The sequence below is a fragment of the Protopterus annectens genome, chromosome 11.part0 (assembly GCF_019279795.1).
Source record: "Protopterus annectens isolate FY-2018-M chromosome 11.part0, PAN1.0, whole genome shotgun sequence".
NCBI classification, from domain to species: Eukaryota; Metazoa; Chordata; order Ceratodontiformes; family Protopteridae; genus Protopterus; species Protopterus annectens.
Window position 1 is genome coordinate 1,001,934,173 of NC_056745.1, and position 13,408 is coordinate 1,001,947,580.

Consider the following 13,408-nt stretch of genomic DNA (forward strand, 5'->3'; position numbering starts at 1 on the left):
TGCTTGTTGCTACTGCCAGCCAAGGTGGACAGGTGGGTCCGCTGGGATGGGCCTACTCAAATGTGCTTTAGTGTTCAGATTTTATCATCATATGTGGGTTAGTAATAGTCAACACATTCCATGGTTAGGTATAACAGCATGCATAGATATTCCCATAACCCAGACACCAGATACAGACCAGTTGCATAGCAAACAGAACACATGCATATATGGGACCACAATGGTAATAAGAACGGCTTGCAGGTACATTGATGACATCATGCCACCAATGTTGGAATAATTCAATATAGTACATGCATGGAAACAATTAAAATATTTATCAAACAATTGGACATTATCAGAGCATTGGAGTCATTACATACCGGTCGGGGTGGGCTTGTTGTTTATTGCTGGCGATATGGTGGGGGGGGATGTCAATTAACAACTAGTATATTCCTGTAGTCCACATTACTTTCCTAGTCAGTGCTGTTATCTGTACCTTACAAGTCTTACTACACTATCCTATAGCCTTAGTTTGGACAGTGATATGGCTGTCGTCATTGTTGTACCTGAACTAATTTTACCTGCAGTATACACCTCTTACCTGTGGAGGAATGTTTAACACTAACTAACTGTTTCTACACATACTCCCAGATTTGGGGTTGATGTTGTGCACATAGCTATGCAACTCTTTCTGCACAGACTCTGGCCATGTGTTGACCACATGCAGGTGCACAGGGGCATATCTTGACTATTTCCCTCTTCAACCTTTAGTGACTTGACACACACATATACATGCTTTCCTACACAGTTATATTATGTAGCATAGTGTGGGTGACAGTGATCATTGATACTTTATTATTCAGGGAAACTGCAACACTCACATTTCTCTACAATACCAGAGTAAACAGTACTAGTACAGGGTATAATGGTTTTTATTTCTCAGCACAGTCTTCGTATCCGATGTACCTGTGGAATCAATGTTTGTTAGCACTACCTGAATGTTGCCACTCAAAGTTCCAAATTATACATTAGTATTATGCGCATACATCTCACTCTGTTACTGTACACACTCTCGTCACAGATTGACATCATGGAGGTGTAGATAGGACATACTTGGCTTATTACCCTGCTAACAGTTTTGGGAGTTGCTACAGTGATAGGTTTGTTCTCATAGATGTTTGACAATCACTTGTATTCTCTGTTTGCTGGCTAAATATCTGGGATCATCTCACAGACCTACCAAGGGGACAGGGGGACAGGTAGCAGATATGGGCCCATATACTGGACATTCTGGTCTTATCTGTACAGTTGTGGGGTATGATTCTGTATGCAGCCTATCTGCTTTCTGTTTTATAATTCTCCTGTGCTTTTGCATTCTGACCTTATATTACAACACTCTTATATAGATTTTCTAGACGGTTATATTTTGTAGGACAGTGTGGGAGACAGGGATGAGTAATACCTCATTATTCAGAGCAACTACATCAGTCACAATGCCTTACAATACTGATGTAAACAGTACCAGTACAGGGTATCATTCTTGTATTTCTGGGCACAGTGTTGGTATGTGACAGACCTGTATGAGAAATGTTTGTTAGCACTACCTGAATGTTGCCACACACAGTACCAGATTACACATTAGTATTATGCACATGCATCTCACTCTGTTAATCTACACACTCTGGCCACAGCTTGACAAGATGGAGGTGTAAATGGGACATACGTGACTTCTTAGTCTCATAAGGTGTTGGGGAGTTGCTAGTGTCCCAGTTTTGTTCTCATCGATGTGTGTCAATCAGTTGTATTTCCTGTTTGCTGCCTATACGTCTGGCATCATCCCACTAATTTCCCAGGGGGACAGGTTGACATGCAACAGATATGGGCCACTCTACTGGACATTCTGGACATATCTGTACAGTTGTGGGGTATGATTCTGTATGCAGACTACTACCACTGGCAGGATTTGAACCATGGCTGTGAAGAGCAACAGTTAACATCTCAGTTGCATGTGCTATTTGGGTTTTGTTGTATGCCTTCCCCCTGTTTTCTGTCTACGTGTCTCTCAGTTGTACTAAATGGCATCTGGGGATGACACCAGTCATATACAGGCATTCCTACACATTCTATTTATGGTGCATGGTGTGGGTAACAGTTCTTATTACAACAGTACTATTACATGAATGCAAATCTACATTACCATAATGATATCAGGGTATACACATGCAGTCCAGCAGTTAGACCTTTATTGTCAGGCTATTATGCTTTTATTTACATACAATACTATATGAGTCTTTTCCTGCCATATTCTCTGGTGTATGCAGTACTTGCCTTAAACAATACAGGTTTTATGCAGGCAACTAATTTACAAATACTTTTAGATTTATTTCCTATGACAGCGCATGCAAGAGTATTACTGACCTGCCTCACATCGCAACTTCTGCAGGCGACTGCCATGGGCCTGCTGGTTCACGTCCCGCACGATTGCAACTGTGGAGGACATAATAGGAATATATCCATGATATGCATGAGCTGGCAATTATTACACACATAGTGGGGAGATACTTATATACAGCTGGGACATCCCCTGCCATTCTAGCCTCTTGGATCCACTGCTCCAAGTGGTCCCCCTTACACCGCTTCAGGTCAGCATAGTGATGCCTGACCTGCTCACCAGTTCGAGGTATGTCAGTGGCACTGGTGAGGTCATGGGTGAGATGGTTCCAGGCATCCGCCTTACATTGGGAGCCCTGGTACTGGCCCTGCAGCAGTCTCTGTTCATGGTCTTTGACAAGGAGTCCTGTCATGACTCTGGACTCCTGGATGCGCCAGCACTGCAAGCGAAAGTGTGCACCCTCTCCCATTCCTGACATAGTGCCTGCAAGGGAAGCTACATCCAGTTGTGAGATGTATTCTCACCTCTTGGGTTTAAGTAGGGCTGATTTTCTGCACTTTTTCGTGATTGACCTGTTTTGAAAAGGCTAAGCTATGGGCAAACCTGTTTGCCTAAGTTTGGCATTGTTTAAGGTGATATAACACTGGGCACATTGAGTTAGCTGGCCTACACATTGCTTACACCTCCTAACCTGGCCTGTGCAATGCTTTGCATTGCTTACATTTGACTTTGCATTATATTTCCTTTTTGGCATTGATTTATTATTCATTACATCTTATATGTATGCCTGGTATCCAAGATTCATGTGTACGTACACTGTATGGGGTCCTTGTATTTTATTGGGAACTTCAACACTCCATTGAAATTACACCTCACATCTGGGCTTACTGCTGTACTCCAGCTCACGTATTTATGTTATGTAGTGGGTTATGGAACATATGACTGTATACTGATTCCTTTCACAGGTTCAGTTTGATTTTACTATAGTAAGGACTTGTTTGCTGATATATCATTCTTCTGTACTGCTGTGATGGTTAACTACTGTGACTATAGTGTATAGGGTCCTGGATTAAGACCTGCAAGACTATTTTTTTTTGTTGATGGGCAGAACAAGGGCCATTGGCTACAGAGTGATTAATGCACTTTTGAGCAATTGTAAGCGGGTTTGCATGAGTTTGTGTGAGGGTAAGCAATGCTAACCTACAGTTACATATGCTTATAGAGAGTTAGCTTCAAAATTGCCTAACCTGTGTGCGCATTGCTTACCCCCATGCAAACGGGCTTAAACTCACTTACTAGTGCTTAAATATGCTTACTACTGCTTATTGGTGCTTACACCTGCTTACTAGTGCTTTATTCATTATGACATGGACACCTCACATGTGCATTTATTGCAGTACTCCAGTTCACAAATATATGTCATTTAGTGGGTTATGCAACAAAAATATTGGTCATAACGTGCTTTGCCATGGAAAATGGAATGTGCTGCATTAGAACTCGAACCAGGAATGCCTACTCATAAGGCAAATGCTCTGCCCACTACACTATTGCTATGCTGCTTCATGTGCATATATCTTCCTTGTTATCCTCTTCAGCCATTTAAGCTGCATTAACTGTAGCTAAGCAATGGGCACTAAAACAAAAACAACCAAGCAGTAATGGGCACACCCACGCACCTACGGTTAGCTTTAATCGGATTTTTAAAAAAATAAAGAAATACAGGGTACAGCAGGGGGGAATGTTGGTGGGGATATGCGGACACCTATGGGAGGTCTCACTCATTTCTTGGGCCTTTCTGCTGTTCTTCATTGTGGGGGTGTGTATATTCTGAGAGCTCTGCTCTCAGACATGCCCCTTCACTCTTACACACTCTGTGTAAGATTAGGAGCTCAGGCAGCGCGCTTCATTAATATGCATGGTGCGCTGCCATCCTGCCATCCTGCTCCTAAACGGCCAGCTGGGGAATAGTTTAGTGAGAAATGATTAGTCGTATTAAATCTGTATACATTTTTAAGCAATCCACTTACACACAGTTATTAAGCAGAAAATTATCAAAGCACACTTTATTATCCTACAATATATGTACTCCATCCATGTAACAGTATTAAGCCTTGTTTAATGAAGATTGAATTGAAAGGAAATGGAAACTTCCATTGTTTGCTACATTTTTTCAGAGTGTGTACAGCTTCTGCTTCTACAGAAGAACATAGACTATAACATAAAACTGAAACTTAGGTATGCAAACTATGACAATTTAAAGTTGAGCCTGTGGTGAAATTGTATAGAAAGATTCCAGAAAACACCCCTTCCTCAAAAAGACAAGCTGTGCACACATATAAAAGTGTAATAACTTGAAGGAAGATGCAATACTACTGTTTATAACTTGCATTAAAGGTATTGGCACAGTATAAAAATTCAGATATGAAGAAATATTTAAACAAATATATATATATATATATATATATATATATATATATATATATATATATATATACTAAGCAATTGCAGCAGTACAGAGAAGCAGTAGTTATATCAGAAATGTTAAGGAAAAGAAGTAAAATGCAGGCAGACAAGAATGGTCTTAGGTATTCTCAATCTAGACAGAGGAGATCAGTTATAACCTCCCTCAACAATGATGAAATGTAAAACAACTGGCTGAGGCCACTGGTGTGTAGAAATAAAGTAATAAATATTATGTCTTTAACTGAGTTTATTATACATGCATATGTAGTATATATATATATATATATATATATATATATATATATATATATATATATATATATATATATATATATAGATAGATAATATATCACAGCAACTATATATCAAGGATAGTCATTGAAGAGCTAAAGAGCTTTCAGTACAGTATTACAACCAAATCTGCAAGATACATCAATATAAACACACAGTATTCTCTCTCTTTAACTGATTTTATTACATATATAACTGCAAGTATTTATAATGGATGGGTTCAGTATAATACTGCAACCAAATAAATATGAGGCACATATATGAAATGTATTATCATTTCTTATGTTACTTTAGTAGGGTGCAAATGTAAATGCCACCAAAACCTGTTAACAATGAACACATAAGCACTTCCCATATCATTGTTCCCATGTATGCATAAGCACTTCCTGTATATTCTGTTTTACTTCAATAAAGATTTAATAAAAATAAATGTGACTAATTATAATAAGCTGAATGTTCTGTAACATTATGTGAAAATTTATTGTATGCATTTTTTATTTGTCTCTCTTAGCCATTGTCTCTCTTTTTCTTGTTTTAATTATGGATTCCTAACATACAAACTATTCCAGAGTCATGAAAAGGGCAAGGAAGATCATTACTGACCCTTCACATCCAGGTCCCCATCTTTTTGAACTATTACCACCAGCCAGGTGTTATAGATTAACACGTACCAAACAAGCAAATATAACAACAGTTGTTTTCCACAGGCCATCATGTTCATAAACAATTAACTCAGATTATTAGGTTGGGGCATTCTTTTTCCCCAAGCCTCCAAAGATTCTGCAGTATTGTTTACATATTGTTAATACTTGTTTCTTTCAGAGTTTATGTCAGTATTTCTTGCACTATATGTATAAGTATATTTACTTTTTTGTCTTGCTCCTAATAGTTGCATGTATATTGTTTGCCTTGTTCTTAATAGTTGTATGTATGTCATTTATGTAATTCATATTTGGAGAGTCACTGAAATCACAGTCAAAGTCCTTGCCTGCGTGCATACTTGGCCAATAAATGTGATTATGATTCTGTTCCTTTGTCCTTATTTATTTTCTTTCTCTCCCATTTCTGTTTATTTTTTTCAGATCCAAATTCCTCAGGATCATCCTAACTATGTACCTCCTAGGCTAGGGTACCTTCTCCCTCTACTCGATCAGGGATGTCCTAACAGGATTGGGATAGTGGCAACAGTCTTATAGGAATCATGGCACATGACAGCCTGGCAAGCTTCACTGAAAGGTGGATTAAGGACTTGGGTGAAGACATGGAACACATGACAGACAGACAGCATCAGCCATTCAAGACTTATCTTCAGTAGATAGATGATGCATTGCCCCTTTCAGTGCTGACTACCACAGGTCTTTGTCCCTCAACATTGGGATCCTTCACTGCAACACCATCTGTTACAGAAAATGTTTGAGGGCTTGTGCACTGGGAACTGTTGTTGAATGACACTTCTCTTTATCCCCTTCCTTTATCATCTCTCTTATACCCTCTTATCAACTTTTGTCTCGCACTACCCCTTTAATAAAAAAAGTTTGAAAAATAACAGGGGGTAGGGGTCTACCCTCCACCAAAACATATTACCTTTCCTCTCCAACTTCCTCCAGCTCAACACTCTTCATGTGTTTCTGCTGTGTTTTCCTCTTCGTTGTGTCTCTGCTTTTTCCGTCTTTCCTATCCCCTCCTTTCCACTCTTTAATGAAAACAATAGGGTGTCCACTTAAGGATACCCCTCTATCAAACATATTAAACTCCATTATTTTTTTAAATGTTAATAATAAAAGTTGGAGTCTGACAATTGTCCTAAGTCTTTCATGAATGATTTTCATAGTCACATTTGACCATGATATCTGAGTATGCATGAAGTCATATGAAGCCTATAGATTTCACGTAGTCTAATATGTACTTAATGCCTTTTGTCAGGTAATTTATGCTTTTTCTGTAAGCAGGTATGCTTAACAGGAGATGTTTTCATTTCCTTAGTCAACTCAAGCAACTTGTAATTAGTGAATTTGCACATAGGCTTAGTGGTGCTCTTCACGGATAACTGCTATGCAGGTGCAAAATCCAAGCCTATGAACAGCACCCAAAAGCTCATTCTTGTGGAATTTTAGTTATTGATGCTGTTTTATATAATGTCTTACTGTTCCAAATGCAACATATGTGTTATATGCAACTATTAAAGAAAGTGAAAATGTTTTTGCCCTAAAATCATAGGATATTTGCCATTATTTCATCTCCTCTTTTTTTTTTTTTTTTTTTTTTTTGCAAGGCACAACTGCCCACATAGGGATTGTCCATACTAAAGAAGGACATGTGGAAACCCTAGTGTTCTCATCCTATCAAAGCTATATTCTTTGTAAAATCTATTACAAATGTTGCATTGCGCAAGAGTCAAGCTATTACTTTATCACCTCTGTAATGACATTTACATGGACACTAAAGACTACTAGACACAGAACTGAACCCCCATGGAGTACCACTTACATCTCATGTTTTTTTTGTCTATGTGGATACCATTCACTTTTATATATTTGTATGCTTTGCCTAGTTGTCAAGCTAAACACTCACTATCCTAGACCAATTCTTGTTTAGTGAACTTTATATTTGTGTGTAAATGTGTAAAATTCCTTGCTGAATTTGCTTACCCAGTCAAAGACATTATATCTGCCTAGTGTGACATTTGCTCTGTGAATGCAAGATACTTCATCATGCATATCACCAAATTTTAAGTCCTTTATAATTATTTCCCTTATTATTTGTCCAACGACTAAGTCAAACTTTTGCAAAGCAAAATCATGTTTGCCTTTTAAATTTGTTCAGTCTTTGGGTATTACCACCCATAAAGAAGCACATTTGTCAGATATTCTGCAATCAGTTCTTTTAGTAGTTTTTGTCGAATTCTAACTGGTCACAAAACTACATCTTCCTTTAATGATAAATGTTAATTTAGAATTTGTTCATGTTTGAATGAAATGGTAACAACCACACCAAAAACATGTATGTTGTTTCGTTGAAGCTCATCCCCATGTGTGAATATTTTGTACAAATATGGGTTGATTATGTCTGCTTCACATTGCAACTCTGTCTACATTAAATCTCTTTTTAAGGTATATGTGTCTAATCCATTTTCTTTGCTCAATAAGTTTTATGTTTACTTAATTTTGGGTACCTACTATTCTCATTGTTTTAATTAGATCTGCAATCTATCCTAGCCTCCGGCATACATCTATTTTTTTTTAAATGCATCCCTTTTTGCTTTACATTTGTTTAGCAGCTTTAGGAAAACAATAATGACTACTACAGTTGTTTACTTATGACTATTTTCCATCGATAGTACTTTCTTACTTCTATAATGGCAGTTTTGATCTCTCAGATTTTGTTCAACTCCATTTTATATATTCTTAGCCCAGTGCATATAGTTTAAAATAATGTTCTGCTTGGAGTATGAAAACATTAGAGCTGTAAATTTACAAAGTTCTTTAAAACATAGAAGATTGTTTGCTAATTTACTTATAATTCTGTTCATAGGTTCATATGTTCATAGGTTGGTACTAGGTTATCGGCCCTAGGGCCTATACAAGCCTAGCCATAATAATTCCCTGGCTATATCTTCCCACACTATTTACTTCTTTCTATAACATCTATTATAATGTAGAAAAAATTCAGGTGCAAAGAAAGGAATGGGATATATAAGTAAGTCTCATAAAGGGAAAAAAAATAAATTATGGGTATACATCAGAGCTTTAGAAAAGTGGGCATTGCTAATGAAGAAACACATAGCTGAAAATCTGTGCAAGACCAACACATCTCATTAAACCTCAACCCTTCAATCAAAATGCAAGGTGGAGCTCAATCTGTTTCAGCTATTCATGCTATCAGTTTTGTACCTCAAAAAGGAGAACAATAAGTGTATCTGACTAGAGCTCTTCATTAAGATGGTTTCCAACTGTTGAAAATAGCACATATGTGGCTGCATAATCTTCCCATGGTTTTAGCAGTCTGAGCAGTAGGGGTTCCTATCACATAGTCGAACTTTTACAAGTTTGAACCACATATGGTCGAGACCATACATTTGAATTTGTAAAAGTTTGAGCTTTTGAATAGAAATCTCCATAAGCGGAGGTTTCCATTCACTTCAATGTGGTGTGATCTCGGAGTTTGGTATATTTAAGTAGCGGGGGTGCAGGGGGAGCTTTTCCCCCTGCTTCCAAGAATTTATTTTTTTATCCGTTGTTTTTTGATTTTTTTTTTATGTAGTCAAAGTTCTGTAACTGGGAACATAATGGTTTGACCATTAGGTGTTCAGAGTTATGGAACTTTGACTATCTGATATAGACCCGAGCAGTAGACATAACTGAAAATTATGACTGAAATGAATTTGGCTTAGAATATTGTCAGGGCAGAAACTCTTTTTTAATCTGACAATAATTTATGGTAGTGAACAGCTGATTCCTAAGAAGAGATTAGAGCAGTGAGAGGTGTAACATCAGTCCTCTAGATGTCTGAGACTACTCCTTCATTATCTGTTTATTGCAAGCAATTTTAGCAAGAATATTTTTCTCTGCTGCAGATCAAAGAAGCAATATTGAAACTGAAACCATTCACTTGTGACATAGTTCACTGAAAAGGAGAATGAGATACTGTGACACAACATTGTTAAAATCAGAAGAAGATGATAACAACCTGACTTACTCTGATTGTTTTTGGGTTTTACACTGATTTGGATGATGAAGAATCCATCTCCTCTTTCTTCTTTCTCTCTACAAATGCCCATAAGTCAAAACTTTGAAGGTTAGGAAAAATTGTGTTATATGGGCAGATAAATAAATCTTATTCCTGCAAAAACAATCATACTCAACTACTCAACAATGATCAGTTTATAATATTTACTATTTCACCTTCCACTCAGTCCAGCCACAGTAGTTATGATAGTGTTTGCTTAAAGTCAGAAACATAACAAATATCTCATTAAGAAAAATATCCATTTTTAGAAAGTGTAAGATGAGTTTAAATTCTTACATAATAACCAGGTGGCACATACTGGAACTGTTTATATGACATTTTGTAGAGTTTTATATTCACCAGCTCTTAAAATACACCTAAACAATCAGAAGTGCAGCATTTTGTAATGGTCTGACATGAAAGTTTGCACATTAGGCAGTTTAGACATAAGACATATGACTTTCCAGATCAAAATTGTATAGCACAAGTTTAATATTTTTCATCAAGATGATGACATGATTCAAAGCATATGCTGAAAGAAAACAATTCATAAGTTAAGTCAGGCAGCAGATTCAACTGAGAACCACATGATCAGACATGGTTACGATACGGTCAACATTTACTTTAGCATAACAACATTTGTAATGAGGCATCTAGGGGAGAAGCTATTTTGTGTTCAACATTCGAACATTTTAGCACTTTGTCACTTCAGCATTGTACACACAGTTTTATCAACAAAAAATCCACACGGAAAGTTCACTCCAAGTTCTATGTAGCAAAATAAATCCACCGGAGGGATATAAAATCAAAAGTCTGTTTATTATGTCACAAACGTTTAGCACTTTCACTCGGCTACGCGAGCTTCATCAGAACAGTTGAACACTGCTAAAACACTCCATTTTAAATTCAAAATTGGTGCCAAAATTGCGCAGCTTTTAAAGTAATATGCTATTGTTTAAAACCATACCAATAAACAGTATATATCAAATTCAATTTAATTTATAACAGAACAATAAATATTGTTAGTGAAAACTAATTTTAGAAACTTAAAATTTAATTTAAAAAATAGACCTGCACTTTTAACTATTTAACATTAATAAAGGTTTAATAGAAAAATAGTCATTGATGCCTGGTGTACTTGTAGCATCTGAGAAAACCTGCCAATATAGTTCCCTATAAGCTAAATAATTTTTTGTATTTCCTCCTCTGGGATCCCTTTTTATAACTTCTATGATAGCAAACTTGAACATATGTTCACTACCATTTTCCATAATATGTCTAGCTAATGCATTTTTTGAGTCCTTGTTTTCAATGCAATACAAGTGGGAATAAATTCTTTGTCTAAGCAGTCTCTCGGTCTTCCCTATATAGAACGAGGGACAGACCGTACATAGGGCTATATACACTAACATATTGGTTTTACAGTTGCCTCTGGATAAATATATCTTAGTCCTATTTGTGTTTCTCAAAATTATTGGGCTAATTTCATAAATGCTGGAACATTGATTACAAGTCCCGCATTTGAAGGTGTGTGTGTTAGCCCCTAACTTAACATTATACTCCGACTCTAAGCACTTCTTAATATTCCTACCCATCTTGTTCACAAATCTTGGTTCGGTGCCCACTACGTCTGCTATTTCTTTTTCATTTGTTAGTAAATGCCAATTTTTAATAATAATATCCTTAATAATATGACTAAATGGGCCAAATTCAATAATTCCATCCCAGTGGAAACCAAGGTATGTGTTGGCCTAAGAATATTAGCAACAGGTACCTTCCAGAGACCAACTGGTGATATGATGGGGATATCACAGGCATCAGCATCCAGGGTACTGCACCAGTTCCTGGATGCCATGTCAGCACGTCAGTGATCATGTATATTTCCTCAATTCCCATGAGGTATTGGCCAGCAAGATGTGTCTCTTCCAGCAAATAGCAGAATACCCTGAGGTAGTGGGTGCAATAGACTGCACGCACATATGCATCAAAGCACCAGCTGGTGAGCGGGGTAAGGTCCACAAGGGCTTCTCCTCCATCAACTGCCAGGTTGTGTGTGATGCCCAGGGCATAATACTGAATGTGTGTGCTGGCTGCCCTGGAAGCTACCATGATTCCCATATCTGGCATCTGACACAATTGTACCAGACATCTGCCAATGGATACATCCCTCATGGTCACCTAGTGGGGGATGCTGGCTATGCACTGGATCTGTGGCTGATGACACCCATCAGAAACGCACACACACCTGAACAGGAATGCCATAATGAGGCACACGCACAAACACAAAATGCAATCGAGCATGTGTTTGGGCTGCTCAAGTCACAGTTCCGGTACCTGGACACATCTGGTGGAGCCTTGCAGTACTCACCAACTACATGTACCCAAATTGTCATGGTATGTGCTATGCTACATAATATGATCCTGCGAAAACAGCTGCAGCAGGACCAGCATAGGCCTGGGCCAAACAGCCCCCCACCATTGCCAAGGCCATCACAGGCAGAGCGTGACTCGGAGGAGGAACAACCTGAGCCTGCCCCAGTCGGCAGAAGGAGGTGTGCCCAGTATGCTTTGGCCTTGGCAAAGAGGCAACGCATAGCACATACACTGGCTCAGTAGGAACCCTGGAAATAATACATCTCTCTGACATGCACATATAGTAAAAGGGATGCCTAACTTTACACTACCTGTTTTCAAACATGTATAGGAAATGTAGTATGTGCATCTGACATAGGCAGCCCAGCAGCACCACCTGAGGCATGATTGCTATGTGTTAAGCAATATAAAGCAGTGCTAAACAGCTCTTACCACCATTCAGTATATGTAAACAAAATTGCACACACTAACTAGCACACCTGAGGTCAATGTTGAGCAATATTGGGCAACGTTCAGCAATTTTGGTTAACATTGAGCAATGTTGGACAAGCTTGATCTAAGTAGGGCATAGCTGAACAAAAGCCAACATGCTCATATTTTCTCTACTGGCCCTTAAGCAATCTGGTCTGCTCAGTATGAAAATATAAAGCTGTGACATGCCTCGAACCCAGGATAATGTGCACTATAGTCATAGTACTGAACCACTAAACCATGACAGTCTTTCAGTGGTCCGCCTGTATGAAGAAATGTTGATAAGTCTATGCAAAGTATCTCATGGAAACCCTGCAGGCACAGCATAATCCCTGTCGAGTTATGACACAAAGGTGAGCCCTGCAGTAAGAATAGAACCTGATTTTCAACACACATATAGTATAAATGTTAATATTGGACATGTTCACACACATCAACAAATGTAGTGGACCTCAGACAGCAACATACTGAAAGGTCACACTGGGCATGCTCACACACTTGAATAAATGAGACAAATGTCAGGTAACAAAACACTGAAAGGCCAAACTGGGCATGCTTACACACTTAGGCCATGTCTGAGTACAGCAGTGGGCCACACATATCCAGCAGTTGCATGTGTTAACCCAGGAACCTCTCACTATTCACCAACCTGCCTTGTGCACACAGTTATATGACAACTGACAAATATATAATATAGTGGAACCCTGTCAT